The sequence below is a fragment of the Miscanthus floridulus genome, chromosome 6 (genome assembly GCF_019320115.1).
Source record: "Miscanthus floridulus cultivar M001 chromosome 6, ASM1932011v1, whole genome shotgun sequence".
In the NCBI taxonomy this organism is placed as follows: domain Eukaryota; kingdom Viridiplantae; phylum Streptophyta; class Magnoliopsida; order Poales; family Poaceae; genus Miscanthus; species Miscanthus floridulus.
The window spans coordinates 135,129,192-135,143,352 of NC_089585.1; the positions used below are offsets into that span (position 1 = coordinate 135,129,192).

Consider the following 14,161-nt stretch of genomic DNA (forward strand, 5'->3'; position numbering starts at 1 on the left):
TTTATTCTTATGGAAAAATAAAGATACAAAATTGTCACCTTTAAGCATTCAGCCTCTTCTTGCCTGATGTATAGAAACACATAAAATTTATTTTCCTTGCTCTTTAGATGCGTTAGCAAGAGGAAAAAATGAAAGGAATATTTTCCAGATGCATTAAAAAATAATACATTTTCTGTTAATAAAACAACATGTGCACGAAACAACAGATTCTCAAAAGTGAAAAGTGTACACCATGATACACCTAGTACTGGATGAGAAAGCACATGCCTAAAATTTTTAGCAACCTAATTAACAACAATGCCATGACACACCATCAAAGCATTAACACTGTCAAAACTCCTAATAAACTAGTATACTACTAATATAGAACTATTGAAATAAAATTAAAGATACTACGATCATCGAGAGATGGAGGCCGGCGTTGTCCTCCGGCAGTCCGTCGACGAGGCCACGAAGGCCGGGCTTGAGCTCGTTGTTGCAGAACTGCCGGTACTGAGTGGTGTCGCCAGCCTTCTTGCAAACCTTCACCATGACGAGCGCAGGCGTGAGTTCGAAGATCTTGGCAGACATAAGGAGCACGCCCTGGTTCCCGTTCGTCGTCTCCTCGATGCTCACCTGGTACTCCTTGGTGCGCGCCGTGAAGCTGACGTGCCCAGCGACTTCCTCCAGCTTGGAGATGATCTTGGACACGGGCGCGGAAGACGTGAACCGCATCTGCTCGCTCGGCTCCTGGAACAACCCAGACAGGTCGAGGCTCGGCGACGACGTGATGATGTCGAACGCGTTTAGACTCTTGGGGCGGCGCATGTGCGGCTGGGCTTGGACGGCGGCGCTACCAGTACTCTCGAGTGTGGTCAGCGACGGCGCTGATACCGAGGTATGCATGGGGCACGCCATCGGGTAGGCCGGGTCCCCTGACGACGTAGATGACGCCATCGACTCGTCGTCAGAATCAGAGTCATAGTCGCACAGCTCGGGCTAGCTGAGGCTCCGTGGGATCTCCTTGAAGTCCTTCTTGAACCAAAGATTTTCCTTCATCTGCGGTATGGCGATACGGCGCACCGGGTCGGGGCAGAGGATGCGGCGGACCAGGGCGACGAGGCCTGTACTGAGCCACGGCGGGCAGTGTTAGTCACAGCGGCGGATCATGGGTGTCCTTGTGATTGAAGGGGCAGCGGCCTGCCACGAGCGCGAAGAGGACGACGCCGCAGGCCCAGACGTCAGCCTTGGCGCCATCGTAGCCGCAGCGCAGGAAAACCTCTGGCGCGATGAACATGGGCGTCCCCACAGAGGGTGTGGAGCAATGCTTCCCGTTGCGCCGTGCCGGCTAGGGCCGAGAGCCCGAAATCGGCGACCTTGATGTTGCCCGTGGCGTCGACGAGAATGTTGTCGGGCTTGATGTCGCGGTGGTACACGCCGAGCGAGTGGCAGTAGTCGAGCGCGGACACGAGCTGCTGGAAGACGCGGCGGGCCGAGGCCTCGCTGATGCCGCGGCCGGCGCGGTGGACCAGGTGGGCGTTGAGGGTGCTGCCGCCGACGAACTCCATGACGACGAAGATGCTCTTCCTGGTGGCCCATGACCTCGTGGATGCGCGCGACGTGGGGGTGGCGCACCCGGTGCATGATATCGATCTCGCGCATGATTTGCTACTGCACGGCGCCTAACTTGGACAGGTGATCCTTGTCCATGATCTTGATGGCCACCTCCTCCCCGGTGCCTACATTGCGCGCGTGGTACACCTTTGCGAAGCTGCCCTTGCCGAGCAGCCTGTCGAGTTCATACCGCCCCATTAGCAGGCGGGGGATTTTTCCCATGCCGCTAACGCCCGCCGGCGGCGTGAGAGAGAGAGCCTGTGTGTATCAGGATTTGTTCTATTAGAGTAGGCTAAGATGCATCGGGAAGGAAGGAGGTTAGGTATGTGGGGTGGAGAGGGGACGGGAACGGGACTCGATCTCGTGACGTGAGTCGTCTTTCTACTAATCGCGTTTACTTAGTGTTTACACCGAAACGAAATCGTAAGCAATCGACAGCTGCCAGGCAGAAAGTTTGTGGACCGTGGCCGAACGAGATCCGCACCCGTCCGGCTCGCCGTCAGCCTGCGCTGCCGCGGCCGAGCTGCTACTCCGGCCAGCGTTGACCCACCCGATCTCCACTTGCTTCCGTGAGGAGCGCGACACCTTCGGTCCCATCCAAGTCCCCAACGACAAGTACCCCTCGCCTCCATAGATAGCAGCTTTGTCCGCTCGATCTAATTTGTCGCGCGTTGCGCCTGCAGCCAAGATGATGTGGTTGAACCGATGGTTTTTGACTATTGTGTTCTGCTTCGAGCAGGCTGTGGGGCGCGCAGACGCAGGAGGTCGCTGCAGAACTTCGACATTGGTGGGGAGCATGAGAGGATGCCCGTGCCCATCGTCCGCGCCTTGGGGCTTGGGCGCACTAAAAAAAGTGCACAGGTACAAAGTGAAACTGTTTTTTTTTTCTGCGCGTTTTTCTTTCAGATTTCCATGCCACCATTTAGATTTGATATTTGTCCCCAAGCGTAAATTTATGATTGCATAATGCATATCTATACGTTTCAAGTTTTCTTAAAGAGTAACTGCACGGTTGAACGTGATCCATATAGAATCCCTATTAAGCTAGGTATAAATGTTTCGTATCTGTAGCAAAAGTCCAAATGAATCAGTACTATTTATATGGGATTCCGAGAGTAGAAGAGATTATATCCAAGCATGTTCACATGGACAGAAACGTTAAAGCTGATAGAGTTTTTTTTTTCCAAAACTTTAAAATAACAGGCTTGTTAGAATTGCTGATAGGTTTATATCTCAAAAACCTGACAACTTTTATTAAAGGGAGGTTTATGTTAGAGTTAGAAATTGGCATGTTCCAACCAATGCATGCATGTATCATGGTGCACTGGAGTTGCCTGAAGTACATTCTTCATTTGGGTGTTCCCTTTTTGTTGAGTTTAGATATATTTGCTCCTTATAATGGTACATTTAGTGTTTATATATGTGTCTGCCAACCAGCTTCCTTTTTTATATGCAAAATAACAAGTGGCAACAAGTGATGAACAATTGATACGAAGCTTGATTTCTTATTCCTCTAATTTTTTTTTATCCCTCTCGGTGCCATGGTTGTGCCTATACTGACAGAGGCGTCATCCATCGAATTTTCCAGAACCCCTCCTCTCTGAATCCAAAGATTTCGGAAATTGTTGGCATGTGATTTCCCCTCTGTAAATTGTGAGTGACCTTGTTGACTTCATGTTGCTGTTTCTTGGCTTAGACGCAAGAGACTTCTCCAGAGAAGCAGAGCAGCTACTGATGCTGGTGGTTATTCCTCAAGGTGTGTCAACTGCCTGAAAAGCACTTTGTTTTCAACTAAATTGTGTCTTGGAATGGTTTCAGTAGCTGAAATCAGAAATGTATCTGTTTTACTTTCCAACATGTTGCGGGTACATAAGGAGCAGATAAGTGATCTGTCCAACAATCTCAGTGTGGCCTGTAGGTATATTTTTCTACTATAGGAAATTATTCTGAAACTATTTTGGGGGAAAAGCAAAATCGTCTTCCATATGGAAGTGCCAAACAAAATACATCAACAACCAATACTAAAACTGTTGTACATAATCTCAAACCTGGTCTTACCCATGCATCAATGACTACCCATTTTTCTTTTGTATTAATGCAAAATCCTGAAGTATGTTCAGGCTACTAATTAATGAATATAATTATGATATCTTTGCCATTTGCATTTTTTCCTGCTATTTTGCTATGATTGACAGTGTGCTTCATTATTTTATTAAGCCTTCATGACTTCACATTCTGGTAATAGTGACTATTGTGGCTTTTAATTTAAATCTTGTCAATTCAATTTTTTTACAGCAGTTATTTGTATTGTCAAATGTATGCTGTTGCAGCCACTATTATTTGGCCGCCACTTCCAACTCCATGCTCCTTTCAGTATTTTTCTCTGTTATTTACCACTTTAAAATATGGGATTTTTATGTAGTAGCAACACTTCTATGATATTTCTAATATCAATATGCTGGCTTCCTTTGTATGATTCATCTTTGATTTCTAAAACTATAATGGAGCATAGAAAGATTTAAGAGGGAAAGCCGCAGCAAGGACCCGAGAGAGCACAATATTCCCTTCCTCGAAGAAGCAGCCCAACACTGGCGCTGTGAGCTCAAATGATCAGCCTCTGTGTGGGCAAGGCGACCCGGGTGTGGCCTCGTCCTCACCAGCTGATGCTAAGCCATGTCTGGTGGATCGCTGAGCTCCACGACCCACGACCGCTTCATCAATGCCATTGCCCAGCTCAGAGGCCTGGATAATATGTAATATAGATGCTTCGTCAAATGCTTGGAATTCTAGTGGTTTAGTTTTCATTTGCTTTTATTCCTTTCTTTCGTATATAGGTAACTTCAAAGACTATCACGAGGGTTGCGGTAATCAAGGGCCTCACCTACTAGTTCTACCACGTCAAGAGTTACCTTCAGGTATGTACCTGCATGATCCAATGTCCAAGGTTGAAATTAAGTTGGAATTATTCTTTCTTTAAATTGAGCAGTATCTCGCAATGCCAGAAATTTCGTCCAGGGAAACAAAACAAGTAGTTCAGTGACCATACATATTAGGATACAAACTATTGTGCAGCTTATAAATGTAAGAAATTGTGTCTATTTATTCCTTGCGAGATATATTGCGTGTTCAATGCTTAGGAAGATGAAGGTGGCTGAGGCGATTTCCTTCACAGTATCAGCTTTGTTGCTCCTATCTGTTCTACACCGTCAAGAATTGTCTCCCTTCAGTGGATCATTGTGCTTAATGTATTTTCAATTATTTTTTGTGTTTTGTTATATATGGTGTCATGCTTTATGTACTACTTTAGTTTAATGTTTTGCTCATGTTGTAACCTATGTATAAACCTTGGCAGATGAAAAGGAATGATATGCCTTGGTTCCAATTTGGTTTAGGTTTCGGGGATGACAAAAACATTTATCTTCATGAAAACTCATGTAATATTGATGATTGACTAGAAACAAAATGTTGTGAACTTCACGCTTAAAGTACCATTTTTGTTGGAATAGTCACACATTAGGATGGCAATTTTTTTTTTTGGAATAGTACAACACATGTTAAGACAACACGTGGTGATAAGAATTTGTCCCGTTGCAGCGCACGGGCATTATCCTAGTTAACCCATTAGATTTTGAGGTGGAATCTTTGTAGTTAACCCATTAGATTTTGAGGTGGAATCTTTGTTGATACGCTACATATATTGCTGTTTGTGTTGAGTTAAATGTTGCACTTTTTCCTGGCTGGGTTGATATGGAAACCACTTGCTTTTTATGCTTCAAGTACTCCGCATCCTCTTGTTTACACTATAAAAAACGATTTTAGGAGATAAGACTTTTAATATAAGAGAGGCGGATCTAAAATGCGGGGTCTCTCAAAATATCCACCGATTTTTAGAGGCACACATCCTTTGACATTGGAAACAATACTAACGAGTAACGTATTCATATATTTCTCAATTGGACAAGGAAAGTTCCTGAAGAGGATCTGCACCGGATATCACTATTATTCCAATCCAAAAGGTAATAATAAGCACCCACAAAATAAAATCCATATACAACTGTTAAAATTGTTTTTAACAGTTCTTTTTAGCTATGTTTCCGTCTTCCCTTCTAGGCACCATCCTTTGCAACACCCGATTCTCATCTCAAGAACAAATCTGTCAAAACTTGTTCTGTTTGAAGTCGAAAAAGCAAGAGGCAGAGCACGAGATGGAAAAGTGCAGTGCACAAGAGCCAGAACGCTTCTGGCACACGATACTTTCGCTCTGAGTGCTCCAATTTGTGGAAGACAACTCCAATTTGTAAAGCCCTGGAGGCAGTTCCACGGTATATTCAACCGCAAATTTTAAAGCACAGATGCAGCCCATGATACAATCATACAACTGAAAGACAGTGAATACAACAGAAATAACTGAGAAAGCAAACTGGAAGAGAAAAACTTCACCTGCCACAGCATAACATGAGTTTTGCGAAACCATCAGACACATGGCTTTAAGAAAACAAACTTGCCGGGCCATGATTCAAGACAGTAGAACATAACTCAGCAAATTACAAGTTTTACATTCTCACACATGTTGCGTTGACATTGTGGAATGTTAATTTTATTGAAATAATTGTAACAAGACAAGTATTGCCAGTAAAATTTATCTCAAGCACACAATTTGGGCATACTGAGCATTGACAAATCTAGAAATCCTTCATCTGCTGTCGTGAATCTCTATAACAGCCTGAGTGCTCTTAAACTTGTGACTTGTGAGCACTACTGCACTAGTACAGCCTTCAAAAGTCAAAACCAACTACAAAGAATCCCATCCTCAAGAAAAACTATACCAGAGATGTAGCCAGTTCCATCCTACTATGTGGGTAAAAACTGCAAGCGAGCACCAGGTATTTGAGGACTGTTAGTTACAAGCCTTATGAATATGTTGTCGAACCACACTAGCAATTTGATAATATATTACTCTCCCTAAACTTAGATGAGTGGGCCCAAAGTCGTAGAAGCAAGACGGCACCGCCACCGTGAAAAAGCAGCGCGAACAGGCCGAGCGCCGCGTGGGAAGTTGTTTGTTTCGCGCCAGGAATTTTTCCATTAAGTCTCACCTCATGTTAGCATTCCTGTGGAATGGAGTCAAAGGAAAGTAATCCTATGGAATTTTTCCTTCCATTTTCCTGTGAACCAAAGGACTGGATAGGAAACAATCCTTAGGCCTCGTTGGGTTATTTGAAATTGATTCCCAGCCGCATCCTTCCTTCACAAATTTGTATTACAGAGGAACATTTCCAGGCCCGGAATGCCCTATTCCAGAACAACCGAACGGGGCCTTAGGAAGTTGAATCCTACAAAAATCCCATGCCAATCCTCCAATCCAAAAATAAGCAAACTGTACATTTCCAAGGGATGTAGCTCTGAGGACAGTTAATAGAGCAAAGTCCTAAGGAGTACCATCTCCTATTCGTATTCTAACGGGCAAGGGCCTCGCAATCAGACCATCCATAACCCAGCCACCATCAGAACCATCATGTTTGACATGGCTGAATTCCCTCTGAGCATAATCCAGGGATACATCAAGCCTTCCACCAGGTCTACACTCTGAGGCAACATTACTTGGTTTGAAACCCATATACCTTTCTAGCCAATACAGATAGCTAACATGGAACAAAGATTTGAGCATGTCTTCTGGAGAAGATCCCTCTTTAAGTACAATCTGTAAAAAGATAAAATGTTGTTAGCTTATTAATGGTAACAACAAAAATGACAATTGGAACATACTTGCTTCAAGATGAACTTACACAAAATTTTCCCTTGTAATCCATAAGCAAATATTGCTCATTTTTGTAAAGATCAAACAATGCACAAGCATCTTCTTTACTCTCAATTATTTCACTAATCTTAGAACCCATTTGTAACCGCCGGCATATTCTATCTGCAGCATCTTTAGCTTCCGCTGACAATATCTTGTTTTGCTGTTGCAAAAATTTAGGGGTGCACAAAATGAGAAATATAAAATAAATGAAAGGTTCTTGATTGAACATGTACCATTAAGTTACTCAAGGATTCATAATGAGAAGCTGGTTGTATCGGACACAAATGGCATAATTATAACTTGGACATTACCAAAGACATTAGCTGTGCCACATGAGTATTAGAACAGGGGACTCTAAAGGCTAAACACTGAGCAACATAAACAGTCAGAGAGAAGAGAAATGTGATCAGTGCAAGAATAAAAGTAACCTTGACTTACTTGACGTGAAGCACCAAGTGACAGATTGAAGAAAAGAGGTTCCTCATCATTAACTTCTTTGACTGATGGAACTTGTCCACTTAACAGATATTCACTAAACACCAAGCCTACATAAAAAGGACAGGAACTAAAATGTTCAATCACATCCCTGTAACATTATCAAGAAGGACAGGAACTAAAATGTTCAATCACATCCCTGTAACATTATCACTCTAAAGAATAATTTGTTTCACATGAAAACATCTCTGCTTATATTGAAAGCAAATACGGGTTCACACACTCTAAAGAATAAATGCTACTCCCTCCGTTTCAAATTATAAGTCGTTTTGGCTTTTCTAGGTACATAGATCTTGCTATGCACCTAGATATATATATTATGTCTAGATACATGGCAAAAACAATGTATCTAGAAAAGCCAAAACGACTTAATTTCGAACGGAGGGAGTAGATGTCAAGGAATAGAGCATCGATACAAGGGATCAGGTACATACAGTGCACGTTTCTACCCCATAAAATCCTATACAGCAAAATGTGAAATGTTGGAGTAAGAGAGTATTATCGTAGCAAAATATAACAAACTAAATATATGGTTCCAGCTTTCATTCAACCATCTATCAGAAATAAACAGTTTTTACTCTCTAAACAGTTTCTATTCCATGGCTAGTTTTGTTAAGGCAATAAAATGACAAAGTAGCCTCACTGATTACAAAATTTCATTCATACGAAAGTTGTGGTGATATGATGAAAATCAGCACGGAATGGAGATAAACATCAGTGAAGAAATCAAATTACTTGCACGGTAAGGATTCAGTGTTCTGAGCTGGATTGATTGATACGACTTGAGGTTGCAATACATGTGAACTGCAGTAATTCCAGCAAACGAAATAAGAGCTAATGGTACAGATGAGCCAATGTGATTAGCCAATGCAATGCCAAGCCATATGCCAACAAATTTGCTAACCATTCCTTGCGCTTCACCCTTTGCAATAACCTGAAATGTCATTTCAATTCTTTTTCCGTCACAGAGATGAAAATGCAATGAAAAGAGCAAACAATGCATTTACTAAATTTTAAGATCTTAATTCTTAAGTGCTCATTTCATAATGTGATGCATGAGTTCCTTGTACAAATACAAATGGAAGTGGTGCGGCTAGTGGGTTGAGAGAAATGCTATGGCATCTATCAATGCACTGGGTGGTGCAGCTGTTCTGCACCACCACAAGGTAGTGTTGACAACTGACACTTCAGAACTCTTATATCAAATTCCAAAATACTTGTAGGAGACCACAAAATGTTTGCCAGTTCCTAAACATCTAAGCTGGCAGGATATGAAATATGAGCAAGATCTATTGCAGATAACAAATTTTGAAATGGAAACAGTGAGTGTTTCCTCTACTGTGTTATATATATATTTATTTATATTAAAACAGTAAAGATCTGTCAGAGATAAATTTCGCCTGTAAAAGGTGGATAGATCATCTAGTTGTACAATTCCAGATGGATTAAGTAGATAACTGAAAACAGGAAAGTTTCAACCAGTAAGGCATATAAGCATACTACAATGATTTGATGGACTGATACACAAAAAAAAGGGGGGGGGGGCTATTAGCCCTAAAATGATAATAAGTGAAAATTCTTCAAATATGAGGATAAGCACACCTCAGCAAAGTTTCTTTGTACTGCAAATCCAGCATAAAAGCAACTTCTGGTGGCAGCCTGCAGGCATGGAAACTTACATTATTAAAGCTGTTGCATTATTGTACCAAAACGAAGCATGATAATCTGTCGAAGTTGTTGAAGGATGATAAACTAAAACAGTGGTTTACTCCAATAAGAAAGATAGATACATGATTAATGCATTTAACAAAATTGCAAATATGCTATTGCTGGAACATTAGTAAGAATAAATATAAGTGACAAAATAACCCTTTCATAGCACACAGCATATAGAGGAAACAACATTGACATGTTGTCATATGCCATTTTCATTCATATATGAAAAACAAAAAAACAGACAAAACTGGATTCTCATATTGTGCAGTATGCCAGCATGGGCGTTCTCAGATTTGGTTGTTAATTGTTATTCTTCATTATGAGAAAGCTTCAGTATGGAAGCGAACAACAAGGCATGAGTCAGAGAAATTACACGGTTAGAAACAAGACCCAGTACAGTACAGTTCAAAACTCACTGAACCCTGGTGGATATGTTATATCTGAAATTAGCAGAAATGACACCAAAATGGAATCATATAGAAGTTCTATGTTTATTGCTGTGATGAGTATAAACATGCTATGAAAATCTTCAAATATAGCCATACATCTTCTAATGACCATATTATAGGCTCAACTCTGTATGACTCATCTTCATATAGCTCCCAAGTGTGAGGATAACGAGATACACAAGGCAGAACACCTTCATTACGATATAATGAGCATACATTTCCATAAATGCAAACTATAGAATACTGATAATCAATACCAAAGTAAGTCTTAACCTGTATCAAAGAAGCTGCTGAGCGACCAGCACCAGCGGCCGCCCCAATTGGAACAAACAGGTGAGGGAACACTGGAGTCAGAATCTCCAGCCCATAAGCCATATTCTCCAGAAAATCAGCAAATAGCCGCCACCCTTTGGGGTTAACATCAAAATGGCGTCCGAATTTTGACAACATGATCTTGCTAAGGTACCCGAGCCCATCTTTCAGCACCCAATTCACCGCAGCAGCAGTGGGTATCGCTCCTTTCCCTAACCCAACCGCATAGAGCAGAGCCTGAAGAAAACGTTTCATCAGGGAATAAATATGCTACCCTTTACCTATCTGCTTGAAAGAATTGCGATAAACGCTCAGATGAGATGAGCTCCACTACCTGCGTGGAAAGTACCCCGCTGATCTGGCTCGCCACGCCCTGCACGCCGCGCCAGAGCGAGTAGTTGAGGTAGTCGCTGCTGACGCTATGAGGGTATCCGTCGGGGAGCAGCAGCTGGACAGCAACATCGGCGCACCGCCGCCACGACCGCCTCAGCTGCCTCCGCAGGGCGGCCAGGCCCTCAGGGCCGCCTCCCACCTTTTCATCCTCGACCTCCCGCTTCGATCCATCGTCCCCAGCGATGAGATAGGAGGTCCAGGCTGGGTCCGGCACGAGGCGAGAGCGCGTGCCGCCCCTCACCTCCCACACGCCCCCCGCGTCATCTCCGGAGTTGCCGAGGGCCTCAGCGAGTGTGGACGCGGCGCCGGACTGGAGGAGCAGGAACAGGAGGAGGAACTCCGGGTGGAGGGCCTGGAGCCACCGCCGCCACCACCCGTCGCCGGGGTCAGGAGAATCCATTCCTCTCCCGCCATCGCCTCCACTTCCTCCATCGCTGCCGCCGGAGTCACCATAACCGCGGAAGCCGCCGGGACGACTGTGGGATGCCGCGAGGAGTGGCGGGGAAAGCTTGGCGTCGACGCGGTGGAATCTGAGGGCGGTGAGGGATGGCGCGGCGGCCGCGAGGCGACGCGAACGAGGGAAGCTGGGGGTAAAAAGGAGGGGAGGAGGAGGAAGGATTGCGGCATGGACATCTCCTCGGTGGAGGGAGGGGCGGCCGCCGGGCGACGGCGGCTTTGGAATTTTCAAGGTTGGAAGCGGAAGTGTCGGAGAGACGATTGGGCCAAAATGGGCCAGGTGTTGGCTTGTGACTGTATTATGGGCAAGGGTAGCATAAACGCAAAACGCTTTGCATGGGCCAAAAATTGCTGGAGATTTTGATGTATATATACATACTCCGTATTTCTTTGCAGTGATTTTGGTTAGGCAAGACTTTATGTGCTTACCGTATCATGATATAATCATTGTTCCCAAGTTTGCGCTTCATGATTGAGCGTAGAACGGTAGAAGTGTATGCAACTGACCGTGGAGTTTCTGTCGTTAGTTGCATAATTCAGGTTTTGACGGCACGGTACATATTGATATGGCTTTAAGCATGCCATTGCGTGGCTAGTTGACAAGCAGCAGAACTGTAGCTGCTGTCATGCAACAAATGCACAGACTACAGACTTGTCACTAGGATTCTCAAGGTAAAATGTCGTTTAGTTACAATCGATGTGATATTCACAAGGCACATGGATGTACACGGGAACTACTTAAGTTACAGCATACATCAGCTGCATCTGGAACTGCCTCCAAGCAAAGTACGTATATGCCCTTTTGTTGAAGATTACATGACTGCTGGAACACATGACAGGGCATTTACCTCAGCTCCGGTCACCGAACTCTTTTACATGAAAAGCAGCGAGGTGATCATCTCCTCATCCCGTAGCCGCTTTCCATTTGCATTCACAAAGCCGCAAGAAAATTTAACTGGTTGCTGTGTCTCTGCTCCATAGTCCATCATCGATCACCCGTTGCAGTAACAAGCAAGACAGACAAATTTGTCAGTTGAGAGCCACATTCTACTTGCTTATATATGGATAATTATGAAGCACTATGTAGTTAGTAATTAGAGAATTGGTCAGTAAGTAACTCACCTGAGCCGCATTCTACTTGCTTAATCTTCTTAGCTGGGATTGGGTCGTCCAGCCTGAGTCTTTTCTTTAGACCAAGGATGATTTCATCGCCGAGTACATCGTGCCTTCGTTTTGGAAGAGCTGATTTGGTCTCTTGAGGCTTGCTCTTCTTGGGACATCTTTCTACTTCCACTCCAGATTTTCGCTTTGGGCATGGAGGATTTGTTGGATCTGAAGAATAGAATTTCACGGATTCAGACCAAATGATTGTGTAAACATCTGAAATCATCTTCCCCAAGCATATAGTACATGCCATAATGGCATCCTTGTAGTATTAATATTAAGTAAATCATCTAGTATTAAGCAGATCAGGTAACACCCATGCAATATGCATAACGAATTCAATGTGCAGATCAACAAGTAGCACTTGATAATGAACCTGACGAAGGAATTGCTGCATGGCAATTACGTGAGGCCCAATACAATGAAAACTGAAATGACAAATCGTCAACAATACTGAATACTGAAGAATAATATAGCATCAAACATTAATGTCTAGCCCAAGATTTTACTAAAATTTGTGTGAAACGAGTACATAACAGATGGTACATGGAAAATTGGCAGCATTGATAACCGAATACATGTACAATTTAGGGCATGTTTGGATGTTGTCGGATTCACCTCAATCCATATGTGTTGGTGTGGACTGAGATGGAATTTAGTTCAACTTTCACTCCTATCCACACCAACACATGTGGATTGATGCGAATCCGATTACATCCAAACAAGGCCTTATAGTTGTCAATCTCAAACATACGTGCTACTTATGAGGTTTATGGTCCATAGCAACAAGGAGTGGTTCAGTAGCGCCACACTATTTGCCTCTAGTGGTATTTGATCCCCATTCATCCCAAATAGCAAATATAAGTAGCTGCAAATTTCATAAACCGGTTGGTACTACTGATCGTGAAGCTAATAAAAGGGACATAACAACCAATCAGGCATATGATGTGCATGATCCTGAGTTCCTGACCACTGCAATAACAGAGGCGTCGATCACCCCACTTGATCCCTGAACCACGACCGCACATTGTAACATTCAGAGATACAGCTCGTTATTTCTCTACCAGTTAGCAATGGGACCAATCAAGTATTCAGAGTTCCTAAAGGAGCGAGGTCCAAACCGTCCTCAACGCACCTGAGCTCTGCGCAGTTGGCGCGGCGGGCCTGCCGTGGACGACGACGGGCGCGGCGGCGTCGGCGCCGGTGGGCAGCCCGCGCTTCGCGAAGAAGGCGAGGAGCGCGCGCCACGTGACGGCGGAGTAGACGTGGCCGCGGCCGCGGCTGAGGAAGTAGCCGTTGGGGCGGACGGAGGCGGGGTCCAGCCCCAGCGCGAGCCCCACCCGGGCCAGGTCCACCCCCGAGCCGCCGTCCACCGCAATCGCCACGGTATCCGCTGGCGAGGAGGACGACGAGCGACGGAGGTGCACGGTGACGGTGCGGAGCGGCGAGCCCATGGCGGGCGGCGATGCTCTCCGGGAGACCGTGGCGGGGAGACGGACGGAGAACGGTCTGGACTCTGCTGCCTGCTGCCGCCTCTTTGGGAAAGGGAAGTCTAGAAGGGCTCGCCGCGCGGTCGGACTCGGGTCCGGGTCCGTGAGGTGAGACGGTCACTGAATCGTGGGGCCGGCGTTTCGTCCATCGGCGGGCAACCAGTGGGATTAGGATTAGGATAGTCCAGCCCGCCGCAAAAATACGTACTGTTGAACACTGCTTATGGGCTGGGCTGTCTTCCAGTTAAACTGTGGGCTTTGGAGAATCCCAATCGTTATCCACCGTCGACCAT

The 14,161-nt window shown here is 44.7% G+C and overlaps 3 pseudogenes; all 3 read right to left on the reverse strand.

Annotated features, from left to right (window-relative positions):
• Positions 1-369: 369 nt before the first annotated feature.
• LOC136461300 (CBL-interacting protein kinase 25-like) lies at positions 370-1,815 on the reverse strand (annotated as a pseudogene).
• Positions 1,816-6,168: 4,353 nt separating this feature from the next.
• LOC136459742 (protein root UVB sensitive 1, chloroplastic-like) lies at positions 6,169-11,464 on the reverse strand (annotated as a pseudogene).
• A 609-nt stretch (positions 11,465-12,073) lies between these two features.
• Positions 12,074-13,923, reverse strand: LOC136459743 (uncharacterized; annotated as a pseudogene).
• Between the last annotated feature and the right edge of the window lie 238 nt (positions 13,924-14,161).